The sequence below is a fragment of the Peromyscus californicus genome, unplaced genomic scaffold (genome assembly GCF_007827085.1).
Source record: "Peromyscus californicus insignis strain IS unplaced genomic scaffold, ASM782708v3 Scaffold_10__1_contigs__length_136768540, whole genome shotgun sequence".
Classification (NCBI taxonomy): Eukaryota; Metazoa; Chordata; class Mammalia; order Rodentia; family Cricetidae; genus Peromyscus; species Peromyscus californicus.
The window spans coordinates 47,061,686-47,073,896 of NW_026294391.1; the positions used below are offsets into that span (position 1 = coordinate 47,061,686).

Genomic DNA, 12,211 nt, shown 5'->3' on the forward strand with positions numbered 1-12,211 from the left:
CTCTTGAATTTATCTTCTTATTCTCACTGCTGACATTGCAGTTCAGATCACAGCCATGCCTTGCTAAGATATTTGCAGAATTCTTTAAGAGCCTAGGCTTGTTCTCATTCTCCACACAGTTCTGAAACAAGGAGGAAGCTGAAACACTCATCCTTTCAAGTTTACTTAGTTACATAAATTTCATAATCTAGTACTTCCCCCTTTTCTTTCTAGCTCTGTTTTTCTCCTCTTGTCCCCTTGCCACCCTGTCTCCCACACACATCTGTAATCCTAACTCTACTTCAGTGTGCAGCACAATCATATTATCCCTGGGAAAACTTCTTTGATATACTTAGGTTGTCTTGTGAGGTGCTTACATTATAGGTGCTCAAGTCTTTCCCTTTCAATACAGAATTTTCAAGAGGGAATAAAGGGAATATTTATTTTAGTATTACCTCTGTGTCACCAATGAATTTCCTAGTTCACAGTAGGCACTTAGAAAATGTTCACCCAATACATGGAATAATCTTATTTAACTTTCATAAATATCAGCTCCAGCTTCAAATATTAAATTAGCTGCAATGTGGTGAAATTTACTTAAACATTAATGATTATATTTAAATGGCAAATTTTAGGTGCAAAATACTTTTAACTTTATTTTTTGGTTGAATAGCACAAAAAGGGAATGATATCAATTAATATTTGTTTAATTGCTTACTAAATTAATATGTATTATTTCATCACACCACAATGGGAACTGAAGCAGAAGGTGAGTAAGGTGTAGGCCCTTCAGGTGGTCTGCCAAGTGACACACTGAAAATCTAAAATCCAATATAAAACCTCACATTGCTCTGAGTTTCAGATGAATGCTCAGCTTTCAAGTCTAGTAGCTTTCAAGAGAGAAGACTATATTCTGCTAAATTCAGAAATTTATAAATAAATATTTTTATAACAAACCTACATACATATCATCACTAAGAAATTTCTGTAGACCGAAATGTACCGCTTTTGCCTTTTATTATTTTGTTTATTTTATAATATAATATTTTTGGTTCTTTGAGAACTTCACGCATATGTACAATGCATTTTCCTCACATCTATCATCCCACCCCCAAACTTACAATCATCCTTTTTTATAACTTCACCCCAGATCAGGTGTGGTGCCATCCACTAGAACATTGTCAATTTACCAGGGACCACACACTAAAAGAAAAGTGGCCCTCCCCCAACATCATCAACTGTCAACAGATCTTCAGCTAAGAATGGGAACTTCTGCGCACCTCCTGAATTCATACAGCATTTTTTTAATTAAAAAGTGAGCCAATTAATAAGAAACTATACCTAGTTTGAGAAACGTCACCTTAAAGATCAAAGCATCAGTATATGAAACTCCCCAACTCAGTGTTGAGTATTTAACCCCTAACTGATGTGTCATGATCCTTAGCCACTTAATTGTTCACTCAGGTTGAAACACATGAAATGGCTGTATCTACACAGATTGACTCTTCTTTGGGGCCAGCCTGTAAGAGAAATCAAACAACTTGACCCATTTCACATGAAAATAATTAAACTCAAGGGTAGTGAGAAAAATGCCAAGATTACCTAGAGCACCAAAAGCTGTTGAAGAGAAGACCCACTATATAATACAGGGCACTCAGAATCTCACTCCAATAGTCACCTGAGACAAGCCCCTTTTCTAAAGCATCTCAGGCATGAGCCAGTCACAAGAGCCCATTCTTTGTGATTTTATTTTGCTGCCTTCACATCATCCAGTGCTGGGGCCAGGGATTTAAGGAGGGGGGACTTTATGTTTCTTATCTAGCTCCCCCGAGTTTCTAAACCATTCAAAGGCATATAAAGCATCAATCAGTATGCACATAACATCTAGTTACTCAGAACAACAAAGACAAAAATATTTAATTTTCTTGATCTTATTTATTCCAATTTGAAGGGAATGAATTACATTTAAGACAGAAGATTTTAAAGTGTACCAATGTGTTTAAATGATTTCCTTAGTTCCACTGTGCATGTGTTTTAATCTTATAACAAGAGAATGAAGGGAAAATGGTTTTACTTAAATGTCATTGGTATAGAGATTCAAATACGCTAGATATTTTTGCCATGCTACATGACTAATGCCTGGCAAAACTTGGATTTCAACTTGAGATACCTATTTTTCATGTTTGAACCCTTTACCACCAAACCTCCTTATTTTCAGTTACACATTCAGATAAAGACAGAAATGTGAATCTAGAAATGTATGTATATGTGACTGAATATAAATGTGGATGCAAATGCTGATATGATTATAGCTATATGATACCACCTCTATTTTAAATATGATATGAGGAGTGAATATATGCTATGTCAATTTTGAAATGTGCTCTTTCATTTTCATTTCTTTGTAAACTTTCCTCTTTCAGTATCTTGCATGACTAACTAGGTTTCTTCCTGTCTTTTCTTGAACTATTTTCTGCGTGGGATAATTGCTTCTTGTACTATGAGCAACCAACACTTCCCTGAAATAACTGAAAAGACCCAAGAGACAGATTTATAGTCAGAGGCCTTTGGTGTTAAAATACACTTGGGACTTCAATTGAGGTTGAACATTAGAGCCCTAGGGGATGGGTACGCCTTATCAGTTTTCTTTGCTTTTCTTTTCTGCTTATTTTTAATAAGTGGCAGGGGATTCCATAAGTATGTACCCAGAGCAAATTCAAAAATATTGCAAAAGGAAAGAATATTCTTAGCATCATATTTTCATTGTTAAATTAATGTTAAAATACTAGCTGAAATTGCCAAGGGCAACATACATACCCTTAATACAAAGACTGCATAATTAGGTATGTGTAATTTTAGAATAATGGAGATTTCCTGTATATATTAGAATGATATCTTTTGCAGATATGTTATCGGAGCATTAAAAATAAGCTACAACCACAAAAGTCAGATTAATTATCAGTTTCAGGAGAAATAATAATTGTAACAGTTAGTAGAGATGTGTTTGGCATGAGAAGATTGGCCCTCACCTTTGTAGGAAAGAAGCAATTCAGCCTACATGAGATCATATTCTCTGTCTTGGTCATTGGAAAGAAAATAGAAAGAAATTTAAAAAGGGAGGTTTACTCAAAAGAAAAGGCATTAAAAGGTTCCAATGATGCAAGTTAAATCATATTAGAAAATATTCTCAGTGGACATTGTTACATTGCCCTACCTGATAGTCTTTAAAATTAAAGCAAAAAGAATACCTGCTGAGACTTGCAATACTTATGCAGAAAATTCTGTTCTAGATATGGACAGATATCATTTTGATAAACTCATGTGAATAAAAACTTAAAAGTGTTCTCTATCTACATTAGCTTAGGTGATGCAAATGAGAGGTTCATATATGTAATTATTTCAAAAATGACATTACTTGATAAAAGAGTGAAATAGCAACATTGCCAAGTCTACAAAAGCAATTTGAGTCAATGTGGAAAACAGAAAAAAACAACACATTAAAAAGAAAATGCTAAAAAAGTAAAAGGAGCAAGACACTTCTGATTGTAAGCTCAGTGATTATAATCCTGTAAAACTATTGTTTCTGCTGAACTTTAGTTCAACCAGTATCATGAGCAAAGAAGAAATAAGTTCCAAATTAGTTTACTTGCATTTGGAGAAAAATAATAACATTTATAAGACTATTTCTACTTGGAGGATTAATTTTTTTTGCCAGAGAATTGAACAACTAGACTCACTTGCTATCTAATTGTTCTCTGTTTTCTTAGGGAGAGAAGATGGGGATGAGGAATACAAAAAGGTATGTGGAGACATATAATGTACATATCTAAGCTGGCTTTAGAAACCATATAAAGTGAAGATAAAGAGAACAGTTCCATGTACAAATCATTGAACTAACAAGGTGGAAATCTAAGGTTAGAATCTTTATTTACAATATAAATTAGCACAGGTTTTTCTAACCTTATTGTCTTCATCTAATAGACTTGAAAATTTTCAGGCAAGAATTTTGGAAAACAGGACTGATTAGTAAAACCAGTGCTAACTTAACATGTTTTAATGGAATGAAGGGAATTTTATTTATTTTTATACTGTAACATTTCCAAAATAATAGTGACTTTGCAGTTCAATTCATTCACATTCCTACCATCTGATGAATGTCTATTGATGTTGAGTAAATCCATATAGAGGTGAATAATGCTAGGCAAGATCCTTCTTTACCTTTGAGGGGGTTGAGCAGGCAGCAGGGGCAGAAGTACAGAACAAAAGGGACACCAGCAATCAGTAGTCCTGATTCACTGTAAATCCTATACATAGTAACAGAGACCAGAACGGCAAGCTATATTCAAGAGTGCAGTAGTAGCACTTATATGTTGGGAATAAAGATCAGCAATCTAATTGAATTTAAGGCTCACTTAGTAGGAGAGAATTCATGCCTGGTGCTGTGCCCATAGCTTGTGAGGTCATGGAACCCTAGAAAGAACTAGTCAAAATGTACAGAACAACTGACCATGGAATGCCCAGCCCCAACTGATACATTTGTAACACAACCCTACACCTAAAGCCCAGAGGATATGTCAGAAGAGTAGGCAGAAAGAGTGTAAAATCCATAGGACTGGGATATATACTTGAGATAGTAGTTTCTGTTTTATAACAGGGAAGCTGTATCCATGAAATGTAAAAAACATGTTTCTCTACACAAGACCAGAACAATGAGATCACCAGCTGACATGTCAATGTAGATGGGGAAAATCCCATATGGCTCTACTCCTACATGGAGAGCTACGCTCATTTAATGACTGCTGAGAGAAGAATTAGTCTTCTAGGAAAGTCCACTTTCCAATTCCAAGTAGTCAGCCCTAAACATATATACATGCACGCAACAGTATATGGACTCAGAAGACTGTATTTATTTATATATGATTAACAAATTTAGCATATGTGTATATATTATATATAAATTATATATAAAATATTTCAGATATTATATATATAACATAATCATATATCTGTGTGTGCTTTTAGTTGTTGGAAAATTTACAGATGAAAACTTCTCTATAGACAAAGGAAAGTAGAATGATATTAGAAGAAGAAGATGCTGTCTCACATTGTATGAGAACCATTTTTGAAGGACTGACATTTCAGACAAAACGTAAAATACCGTATTACTTGAAATACATAGTGTCAGGTGCGCAGCAGAACAGAAGGTTAGATGGACCACTGTAATGCAACAAGGAAAGTGAGCTGGAGCAACATGAACAGAGGGTAGTTGGAGATGATCATAAAGAGGCGAAACCTGGGGAGATAAAAATGAGTAAGGTATCATAAACAGTTCTGGGTGCTGCAGTCAAAGTGCTGCAGGAGAACTAGAATAGGGTAGCTAAAGTAGCAAATTTTCCTAACTATTTTCCAGGAGAAAGGTCTGGTAATGAATGCTACTTGCTGTTTTACAATGAATGTGCAGAACTTCTAGTTAAATGAAATTTGGGGTGGCAGAATTTCAAATATTTTCCTTTACGGTATTAGAATTGAAAAAAGCAGCACAGAATTTGTCTTGATTTTTAGTTCCTCTTGATTGCACATAGTCATTCTCAACATGAAGCACCTTTGCCCACCAACCTGTGGATATTTGGCAGTATTGGTTGTTACTACAGGGGAATGAGTCTTTACTAGTTACCTAGTCATTAAATGTATCTACTGTACTTTAGTGTACTCTGTAATTATCCAACCAACTAATCTATCCAACAGAGCTTGTGTTTGCAGGTGTTTTATAAGAATATTTATTGAAGTTTACTTTATGGGATCTCTCAATACAACACCTATGAGGTGCCTAAGGTATATATAAACTAAACAGTCATTACACTTAAGAAGCAATGAGATACTTTATCTCTGTTTAACATGATAGTCTAACTGGCATTTGGTAAATGTCTTAAGGGATTTTAACACATTTGGAGGTAACTATGTAAACAAAAGTGAGGTATTATTTTCAATTATTTTTATTGTAGAAATCAAAATTAAATTTTGAGACTGGAATGTTGACTCAGCTGGTGGAGGCACTTGCTACCGAGCTTGATGTCCTGAGTTCCATTCCTGGAATTGACATGTTGGAAATAAAGGACCAACCCGCACAAATCGTTTTCTGACCTCCACATATATACCATGGAACACGTATTTTTTCCACCTATCATACACATAGAAAATAAATAAAAATGTGCTGAAAAGTTTAAATACATTCCTTGCTGCCATGTCATATCCTGCCTTAAAAATATGATACAGATCATTTCAATTATTGTTGTTATACACACATGTGCAAACACGCACACACACACACACACACACACACACACACACACACGCGCACACACACACACACACACACACACACACACACACACACCCTGTTAGGAATGCGTCGAATCTTCAAAGGAAGTAATGCATTTAGATAAGCACTAGCAAACTGATAGACTTACTGAGAAATGGTAAATTCCTGGTTTAAATGGGGACAAAGGGACAACAGGTGTACAAACAGGTTCAAAGGCCCTGAGATGTGAGTTATCTTATGTATTTTAGACACAGCGAGTAGCTCCTGAGACTTCAGCAGGATAAATGAGAAAGATACCATTAGCTAAAGAATTTAGGTTGGTTAAGGGGGAAAAGGAATATTTGTGCTGTAGAGACCTTAATTAGGTCTATGATTTTTATTATTAGTGATGTCTAAAGACATAAATTTTGTCATTAAAGTAGCATTCCATATTGGGAAGACAAAAGAGGAAAGCTGAAAGTATAAAAGATTTAGCTTCTTCAGGCCTTGACACCAATGCTTGTTGTAAGAATTTACGCCAAATGCTTGATGAAATTTTGGATTTGGAAGGTTCTTTTCTCTCTGCTTTAGCAGTAATATCCTGTTCTGCCTATAATTGTGTGATGATTAATTTAAAAAATAGGAGGAACTATAAATCTCCTAGACTCCCTAGAACATAGTATTTGTTTGCATATATTTTTTATTCCCTGGAAAACAACAAGGACCAAAACAGCAGAATAATATTCTTGGGTGGTATAATTAATAAAGCAAAGAGGAATATTATTTCCTCAAACAAGAAAGAAACTAAAGGAAACTGCTGCAGCAATAGCAATAACAACTGTGGCCTAGAGGCCCTTTTACATTGTAAAGCAACTCTTATTAACCTAATTAAAATAAAGGGACCTTTATTGGCCTTAAAGAAATTCCAATGGATAAAACTGTAAGAATACATGAATTTGTGCTGGATGTACTTCACAGAATGGTGCCTGAAGGCATATGCAGAGAACTGATGGCATTATAAGTATTGTGAAGGAGACTTAATATACAGACAGCAGAGCTAAATTTTGATGAGTACCATAAAATGTTATTTTTTTTATATTTCTAATTATTTCTTTAAAATGAAGTATTTTAACTATACATGTAGCAGTGCTTTTGATAGTCATTACTTGTTATATTTACATAATTCATAAGTTTTGTTTCTCAGCTTATAGTATTCTACAACCAATTAAACTTTTTCATAAATGGTTATCATTTACACTTAATGTCCATAGTGCCCAAGCTGTACTTTCCTGATGAATATTGCAGAGTATAGTCTGTTGAATGTTATGTTTCAAGAAAAGCATATGGAAATCTTTCTGTGTCCTACACAACTGTCACTCATTGCCAGTGTCATGGAAAACGCAGTGATTACTACAGTTAAGACTTTTCACGTTCAGATGGGCTTAATGTGGTCAATTGTCAGTTTTCTGTTGAAATAAAAGGGTTAATATTTGGGAAAAATATTTCTTGAAAAAGAAAACTGCAGAAGTTGCTGTCACATCAAAAATCAACTTAGACACTATTAAAATTATATTTAACAGAGTTGCCATATCCAACCTTCTATTTTTCTGTTGTCTATACACAGATGTGGATCTAAAGGAGGAAATGTGTGACTTTCATCTTGTCTTGACTATTTTACGTTGATTACAAATTATATAGATGGGAGGAATGTGAAGTAGAGTATAATGAAAGCCAAGAAAAGAAGGCCATAGCAGTTCAATCCCACAGTTAAGCAATTTTGGAATTAGAAAGATGTGTACAAATTAGAACTCCTCAATTTATTAAGTATGTGAACTCTGACAATTTATTTGACCTTATTATCTGTTTTCTGACCCTAGAGGGATTCCAATATTAATACATCTATATTACTAGGTCATTATGAAAATAAGGCAAGAATGTAAAGTCCTTGTCATGCTGTTTTAAATGTAGCAATGATTCAAGCATGATAGTTGATCTACTACATTCATACCTTTCTTCATAACATGTACCCATTGAAATTTTGGCAGCTGTGAGGTTATTCTTACTATCTTCATATCATGACTAAATATAGGCTAGTGATACAGTTTAGGTTTAGAATCATTCCTTAGCATGTCTGAGACTCACAAAAATGGCCATAGCATGTCCCATGCCCAATAGATCCACAAAATTAAAAAAAAAAGAAGAGAAAATGAAATAATTTACAAGCATCAATTCTCAATCTTGGCAAAATTTCACTCACTTCCCATTTGACCCAGTTCTTCCCAATAACAATGTGCATGATTAGGCAATGGAAAACATTTCAGGAAATGTTTCATCCACTGTAGTGCTGAAAGATGAAACTTCAGGTGGAATAGAATGGAGCTGTAAGACCGATGTAATTCTTTCCAAACAAGATCTTCCCTTACTACCTAGAAATATGATCTACTTAGAGCATATCTTGTAGAGAAACTCAATTATATTTTTATGACTATGGGGAAGGAATTTTGTCTGTATATGATGTACTCCTGCTTCTTATTAGCCCCAGCATTTTACTGACATAGAGTATGAAGTGTAGACTTGTCCAAAACATTGCTAATTAAAATTTACTTTTTGCTTAAGTACCTAAGCCCCACACTTCTCATGAGTGAAAATACTTCTGAGAAACAAAATCCAAAAGAGTATTTTCTAGACTTCCATTTTTAAGAGAGTGGAATCAGGTCCCTTTAACAGTATCTATTAGACAAGCACATTCTTATTAGAGAGAATCTTGGGTGAGTCACAATATTCTAGTCAGAACAAAGGCAGGCTCAGAGACTCGTGGGTAAAGGAGAGAGGTTTGTCTGGGATAGTTCAATAGTGGAGGATTCAGACGTATTAGGGCGTTCCTGCCACCTAATTCTAATGACCCTAGGTCTTCTCTTAGCCTCTCAGATTCTTAATCCCCACTAATATACGTTTTTTCAGAATTGGGACCTCCATGACATTTCTTGGCCATGTTGGACAGAGAAGTCTAGGCCAAGGTCTTTGCAAGATGTGGCTTAGGGAGGCAAGGTCACAAATCCACAAGCATGGTAGACTTCATACTGTAAAAGTGTATGTCATGAAGGAGGATGAACCATAGAAACATATAGACTCAGGACAAATTTCAATCAAATACATCGAACGACTCCAGGGCATGTGCCTGCTTGTTCAGTCAGAAACAGATGAGTCACTGCTATTAGAGTGCACAATACATCTTGATGTGCCATAGAGGAAAACATGAAGAGATTTAATTATTTGGACTGAACCTAATTACCATACTATGGCAATGTATTTCCAAGACCCAGAAGGTTGTCAATATATCTGGGAAGATATCTGTCTAGTTCAAGGTAAAGATCCAAGTGTAGGAATCACACAAGAACTTACAGATTTTTTATACAATTTTCAAGATCTGCACCAGATCCAGAATCTGTTGAAGGTACCAACCTGCAAACTCCATAGTATACTTCAAAACATTGCAGACTTATTTAGTGCTGTTTATGAATTGCCAAGAAACAAGGAACGGCTGAATAAGCTCTTGCAAAAATCAAGACTATATTAAAAAATTACTACAACTCTTCCACACTTGTGAAGGCCAGCAGAACATGGAAGGCTTACTTTTTTATATATAATTTTTAAAGCAATCTTCTTTCTCAACAATGCACGTTTGTTTAAGATCATGTTTTCTGATCAATGCATGGTAGATATTGTAGGATACAGCGAGTATGACCCTAGTTTGGATCAGCCATATCGGCACAGGGGATTCTTGACTGAAAATGCAAAATTCAAGGAATTTATGGCAATAACACACTACAAACGTAGGCAAAAATATACCAGACCTACATAATGCAATATATTCGTGACATTCTATTACCTGCATCATCCATGTCGCAAAAGAATTCTCTCTTATCTTACCACTTTTATTTTTTCCAACAAAATTGAAATAGTTACCATGCTGCAGGAAGATGAAATGTTTTTGCTCAAAGTTTTTGGTCAGTAAAAGATAACACTGTAGGTGATGACAGTGTGAATTGTTATTTTTCCTTAAGGAATTCTGTGAATTTCTTAAGACCTTAAATGCTCCAAAGAAAGATACATTATTGAAAACAATGATAAACCTTGGAATCATGAGTGCTCTGAAAGTTTCAGTACATGTGTAAGACTCTGAAGTAAAATTAGAAGCTGAAGAAATATTTACTTATCTAGCAGACTATAATCCACGAATAGTCTGAGTGTATGCAATAGAAGAATCTCAGGACATGGAAAATGATGATGACTTTCTAATCAATATAAAGATCAAACATATAACCTGTGATCCTGATCCTGAATCTTCACGTTTTAAGTTTGACAGCAGTTCTCTGCATTCTCCTTGATGCAGAAAACATGTGTGCAACAGCTAATGTATGTGAAAGAACAGAATTTATTAATTTCTTCTATACACACTGCATGAATAACTTGGCAGCACCAATTTTGTCTATCACAGAACAAAATGATAGTGATGATCACAGGGCCAACATCTGTCCTGATAATTACCGAAATGAACAGTTACTTGTAGTAGTTTTAGAATTACTCAGCTTTTGTGAAAATCACCACACAACTTACATTAAAGATTATACTTTGAGCAACAACTTGCTCAGCAGAGTCCTGGTGCTGATAAATTCACAGCACACTTTTCTGCTTTTATGTGCTCTCAAGTTTATGAGACAGATGATTGGCCTCAACGATGAAGTTTATAATCTTTACATAATAAGGAAAAATCTTTTTGAGCCTGTTATAAATGTTTTCTACATAATGAAAATAGGTATAATTTGTTAAACTCAGCTATTATTGAGCTATTTGAATTCATAAGAGCAGAAAACTTCAAGTCTCTTATTGCACACATTGTGGAAAATTATTCTGTGGATTTTGAATCAATTGAGTATGTCCAGGCATTTCAAGTGGTGAAGATTAAATTTGAAGAAGAGAAGGAAAGAGAAGGTAAAGGAAGATGGAATTTACGTAATATAACAAATAGAATATGCCAGAAAATATGCTTCAGACGTATGAAAACTGTGGAGGTAAAAGTCAAGGAAAAAAATACCAAAGCAATTCCATCAACGGTAAGGAACTTTCGAAATCGTTATGATGTGTTTATGGAAATTAAAGAGACAAATGAAAATGAAGTAGAACAGCCAGAAAGAAACTCATCTGAAGCATGTGACTGTTCTTCATCTCATTCTGATGCTTCTGCTGGTAGAATGAGTAGGCCATGCTGCAGCAGCATGGTTCCTTTAGTGGACTACCCAGATGATGATGACGATGATGATGATGAAGATGATGACGATGATCATTATGACAATGATGAAGAGGAAGAAGATGCACCTCCCCAAAAAAGACCTAATCTTGGTTCATAAAATTGGATGAGGCCCTCAAGTTTTGATTCAAATAAAATTCTATAAATATCACAAACTAAAAAATCTAATTAAAAATCCTTTCTCTTATGGACTTTTAAATATGGTAGAATAAGTAGCACATATAATGAATAAAAGCTTCAATTTTATATAAAGGAAATCCTCCATAATAGGGATGCATAGTATAAAATAACCAGGCCCTGAGTGACAACTTCTTATCAAGAACATCTTATTTTGGCAGCATGGTTTGGGAGGAGGTACCAGTTTGATAAAGTAATACAATTTTCACTCAGGTCTTTATATTACAAACAACTACAAAAGTTTTATTACAAAGCCTACTTTCAAAAAAGGGTCTAGCTGGGCGGTGGTGGCGCACGCCTTTAATCCCAGCACTCGGGAGGCAGAGCCAGGCGGATCTCTGTGAGTTCAAGGCCAGCCTGGGCTACCAAGTGAGTCCCAGGAAAGGCTCAAAGCTACACAGAGAAACCCTGTCTCGAAAAACAAAAACAAAAAAACAAAAAAAAAAACC

At 35.0% G+C, this 12,211-nt stretch overlaps 1 pseudogene; it reads left to right on the forward strand.

Moving 5' to 3' along the window:
• Nucleotides 1-9,305: 9,305 nt before the first annotated feature.
• On the forward strand, nucleotides 9,306-11,685 carry LOC128114819 (protein PPP4R3C-like; annotated as a pseudogene).
• The last annotated feature ends 526 nt before the right edge of the window (nucleotides 11,686-12,211 follow it).